Here is a 6,000-nt window from a genome sequence, read left to right on the forward strand (position 1 = left end):
GTAGTGCCCATATTTTATTGGGATTGTGTCTGTGCAAAACGTTGAGTGCAAGCTCCACATCTTCCTTGCAGTTCTCCTGACCTCAGTACAGCTTCCTGGGTAGTACTCTCTGTGCTGCCTCCACAAACTTCTACTGACTGTGTATGCTCTGAGTCTGTGGGACCCATAGATTCAGCTTGAGGTGGTGTGTCCTGGCTTTTAATATCAATCAGTTCATCAACATGAATGTGAGACTCCTCTTGTTCTCTCAGTTTCAGACACATCATTTCCATGCATATCTGTTAGAATAGTTATTAATGATTAATGTTTTGACTAAAGTTATGTTGTGTTTAGTATGTTTTTTGTTTTGTGGCAACAATTTATTTTCTTTGCTTAACATCAAGCTAATGTGTTTTCACTACATCTTTCATAATACTCTGTGAAAAAGCACTGTTTTCTTAAGTTGCACAAATATACTGATTGTGTCCTATATATATATATAGGCACTCATGACTTCTTTGATAGCATCATTGATAATATCAATGTAATATTTGCAGTAACATTTTTGATGAAAAAACTGCATGGCGAGGGCACAAGTCATAGTTACCTTAGGGAATGTAGTTACTGGAGCTAATGTAAAGGTATACGTGTTTTGAAGAAGCCTAACCACATAAATTTTTTAAAGTAACACCGCTATATAACACTTTTCTTGTGAGGTTCCAAGATTGTCATATGTATTAATTGTACTGAATCCCACAACTGATCCTAGGTCCTGAGTAGGTTCTACCATTTCCACGAAGGCAGTTGGTGGGGAGGGAGCTCCTCCATTAGCTTATTAGCTCTGGCCTTACGCTTCTCTTTTTTTCTTGATCTCAGTTTGTATCATCTTTTTCTGATTTCTTTGCTGGATCTCTGCATCACTCCATCAGAGTTGATTTTCTCTTGCATTGAATTCCATATGTTTTTTTTCAGACTTCGAGAACTGTGAGAGATGATTTTCCATAGAGTTTGTCATGGGTCACTCCATCAGAGATGATTTACTCTTGCATTGCATTCTATATGTTCTTTTTTGGACTTCTGGAATGCTGAGAGATGATTTTCAATAGAGTTTGTTGTGGTAACCCACACACTACTCTATTAATTTTTCCAGCTCCTTTTCTGAAAAATGAATTTTACTTTTCTGAGCCCCAGCCTCCTTATGTATCCTTCTGTGACATTTTTAATGTTTTGGTAAATGGATGGCAAACACATAATTAGATATTATCAGGATACGTCCACAATCTCCAGCATTCACACTCTATTCTTTCCTACTTAACACCACTTCCTGGTTGTAATCTCATCAGGCAATGACAAAATGAAACAGTTGTTAATTTGGATTGGATTCACAATTTAGGAAATCACAGAATATGACTACCTAAATAGCATATCAACAATATAATAATTTGCTATTTTACCCACAACTACTATCCTTCATTCTGATTAGCAATGTCATAAATTCAATTCACAATTTCTCATGATTAGGAAATCGCTAATCAGATGATTTGTAAATCTATGTACATACCCAAATATAAATGTGACTTCATTTTACCCACAAGGGTGATATTAAGGGGAACGATGGTCAACATCAACTTCACTCTATTAGCAATATGGGCTATACTGACATTTTATGTGGACCGCTGAGTACCTTTATTCTCCTATGAAAGATATATACTGACGGTGCCCTCTCAGGCTACATTACTGATGGAATTCTGTGTCATATTGGTATCCCAAGTCTAGCTTGCCCTTCCATTCAGCATTTAGAACTGTTACATGTTCACTTCACACTAGGGTTAGTTCACATTATTTATTTTTCACTTTGGGTAATTTTACCCCCTATTATTTAATGCCATGGAAGAGACTTCTTATATCATTATGACAATATCAACACAAATTTGATAAATATTATGTACAAAATATTTGCTGTAGAACACTTTACAAATTTAAGACTGATCTGTGACCCTTTGCTGTTTGCATCAGAGGGTATTTCTTTTTGATGTTTGAATAAGCAGAATATGTTTTCTATATCTATTGAAATCAATGTGTGAGCAATTTTTTTTTTTTTAATATTTCACCTTTGAATTAATTTACAAATGTGAACTCCCAGCTTTGAGAATGTGCCAAAACAGGCCTTTAACATGTGTATTTAATCCCCTGAAATGATATGAATTTGCATTGTACAGAACTTTGAATCAACTCTTTCATGTCCATGAAACTAGCTTATTATTTAGTTTGAAAGGTGATGGATGATTTTACCTTGACAAAGGCTTGTGCATGAGCCAACAACGCATTGTTGTTTCACATAATAACTTTAGCATCTGTAAATATACCCTGAAGTCCAAATCATCTTTGAAATTTTAAATAAAACTATCTTCATATGTTCATTTTAGTATTTAAATTAGATTAGATATTTTTGATTGTTATATATGTTTGTTAATTTTAATATAACATCACCTTTAATATTTTAAAATAAATGTATTGGAAAAACAGTTTAATCAATGTTTTATATTTTTGAAAGAATGAAATTATTTATGTTATGGTTACATATGTATATATATACATTTTTAATGTAGCTTATTAAAACAGTTAATTTTACAATCTAGATTTTTTTAGATTGCAAGAATATAAGCTCGATATTTTCAGAAACAATATTTTTGACATCATATTCATGTCAATTGATATTGTTGTTCTCGATATTCTGTGATGCAGCTGACTGTGGAAGCACCATCGCCACAGCATCGAAAATGGAGGAATAGTAATTAATCAGTTTCTTTTAGCTGCAAAGGTCTTGCACCACCAACAGAAGGGCAAAGCTCTCACTTTATGGCAGAACAGTAGAGAAAGTTTGGCATAATCGGGTAGAACCAAAGCAGCTGAAGAAGAAATGGCATGCTTGAAAGACATAAAGGCTTTTCCACCTCCTTGAACCAGGGTTAGGGTGTGTCTCTTTTAATGAAGTCTTGCACAGGTTTGAAGTGTTACAGTATACCAAAATTCACTGTCTACAATAAACTATAGTAGGTCAGGATAGCTTTTGAATAACCTGATGCGTTCAGTGGACTGATGTTGTTCTCCAGCCATGAAGTTGTTAGAGAGATATCGACCAGGGGGTGAACAGAATTACACATTTCCTTAGAAGCTTTATGTCATTGAATAGTTAAGCTAGTGAGAAGGTACAGGGATTCACCCTTGCATTGGATTGGTATACAGAGTCAGAAACATCCAATAAATTAACTTATTTAGCCAGCATGTACCCTTCTGGAAAGACCTGAGTGTCCATGTCTTTTCTCAAATGCTCGTGAAAAGATGCAAGGTGGCTCTGTTTACCCTTCGAGAAGTTTAGTCCACATCTGTTGGGAGCCAGAGAAAGTGAAGATGTAAAGTAACTGACTATTGAGATATATATATAGGGATAGATATAAGGTCAGAGTATAAATCGACAACAGTGAATTCTGGGTTTTTTGTCACGATGAATGACAGAAAGGTAGGGGGATTTGGCAAAAGGGGAAAACTCTGTAAAACAACACGATTTGTCGATAGGTGTTTTACCAGGCTTTTTGGCAGGCAGACTAGCGCTATTACAGATCTATACATTAGGTACTAAAAATAATTTGCTTCAGCAGAACAGCAATAACAGTGGATTCCTGTTTCCTCCAAAGGATGCAATATCTATTGAGGCATGCAAGAGCATTTCTTCACTGGGTTCAAACGGATTTTGGTTCAGCAGTTAAATACATCCTACATATTTAGTTGAGAACCAGAAAGAAGACAGGACTTGATCCAGAACATGTGGCAAAGTTTGAAGTGGGGTATTCAAAGTATCATGAGCACTAAAGGAGGTGATATATTTACATAGCAAAGCAAAAGGATAATTTCTATTTTTATTATGACTTTCAAATGGGTACTTTCAATGGTTCAGAATATAGTACAAGTCAGTTTATACAAGAAGTCCTTCTCTAGCAGTTTCGATGGAAAGGTGGAACATCAATTGTTTTGCCTGAGAGGCAAAGTAGAAAATTCAGAGGTTTTATAGTTGATAGACTAGCACCTGCTTAACAAGGATTGTGGTGGACTTTCTGTTAATAACACATTGTGGGCCTTATTATGACCTTGGTGGAGGGATTTTCTCCATCACAAATGTGGCAGATATCCCATCCGTCGTATTATGATCCCATTATATTCAATGAAGATCATGATATGGCGGATGGGAAATCTGTCACATTTGTGATGGATGAAACCCCTCCGTCAAGGTCGTAATAAAGCCGTATATGTATGGACCTTTCTGATCTACAAGAATTAAAGTGTGCACAGACCATTCAGCTCCTCTTCAGCTGTTTAAAATGTTGAGAACTGTTATGACGGTGGAGGAAAGAATCAGACTGCTTTGATTGATCATCTGATTTTTGGGTTAGGCTTGGGTAATTTTGTTTTCACTGTCCCAGTTGACCACAATTGAAACATGAGTAGTTTCCAAGTGGAGCAAACTCTCCCCTTTCCTGCTCTTGGCTTCTTTCCACTGTCCCACTACCATGTCTACACTGTCTTCTATGCTCAACCAGTCTCACCATCTCTACCAGTCAGTTTCTACATTTGTAAAGACATCAATTAAGATTCAGTGGATTTTTTTCTTGCACTCTTGAACTGCCACACAGTGATTTGCTAAAGAAATCAATTTAGAGACATATATTTTATTTTGCCAGCCAGTACATAGTGTTCGCAATTGCTCTTGTACTTTTGGCAGAAGCCCTTGAATAAATGTGGCTCCTACCGCCTCTTGAGCCGTCTCAGCTGCATTGACAATTCTAGAATAGTGATTAAAACATCTCTTAAGCTGCCATGAAATTAGCTGTTTTCCTCACAGTTAGTAATCTTGTTCCCTTTACTATTAGCTAGTCTGTTAGCTCTCCTGATATAATCATTTGTAGCAATTGATTAACATCAGTTCAATTAGGATTACAATATTCAAAAGCAGTTTGCAATTATTTCTCAAATTTCTATGGGTTGTCCCATATTTTAGGGAACTGCTTAATGATATTCGAAAGGTCAGATGGAGATCAAGGAACTTGAAAGTTTCACTACTCCCTTGTCCAGGACCAGAGTACTCTTGCATGGAGTAAAAGAGCATCAGGTTCAGTGTGTGAAAGATCATTGTAGTTGCCACTGTCCTCATCAGGTGGTGAAGGGGACTGACTTTCAGTCTGAGGTATCTTCTTAAGGCCTGTAGGTTCTTGTGCCAAAGCCGATCTTAGACTCAGGGCCTGATTTAAAGTGTGGCAGACAAGTTGTTCCATCACAACATGATGGATATCCAGTCCACCTTAATACAAGAGCGTTATATGCTATAGCACATGTAATAAATCTGGCTGGGACATCTGTCACATTGTGATGGAGTAATTCTTCTTCCAAACTCTAACACACTCCTTATGTTTGGTAATAGCCAGATTACATGTCTGAGCACTCTGAACTTATTTCTCAAATTGGAGGGGCGTGAACAAGATCATCCTAGTGGTGGTAAATGTGGAGTGGGTGTCAGCCTCTTGTATAAAAATAGCGATTGTCTCAATTTCAGTCAAGTGCCTCTTGCTACACACACCTTGCTCCTTTGAATGGTTCCTACCTGTGCCCCAATCACATACCCATTAGCTGGTGCTGCATCATGCCTGGAAATGATCAGTTGTGACTGCAACATTATTTGAAGAACAGGCAAGCTATCTACTCTACTACTTTCTCCCCCTTCTATTCCATTGTTTCAGGAATAACATTAGTTTGTGGGTGAACAAATATGAAGAAGATGGTCAGTAGGGGTGCAGGTTCTAAATGTATTTCTTCATACATGGCTAATTTTATATCTTAGTTTCTCATGAGGTTCTTTCAGACCAGATATCCAACCACTATACTAGACTAGGTTTATTTTTAGGTTCTTTCAATGTTTTCATAAGATTATTCAATGTTTCAATATTAAAGCTGCCCTTTGCTGGAAATGAA

This window comes from Pleurodeles waltl, chromosome 10 (genome assembly GCF_031143425.1).
Source record: "Pleurodeles waltl isolate 20211129_DDA chromosome 10, aPleWal1.hap1.20221129, whole genome shotgun sequence".
Taxonomy (NCBI): domain Eukaryota; kingdom Metazoa; phylum Chordata; class Amphibia; order Caudata; family Salamandridae; genus Pleurodeles; species Pleurodeles waltl.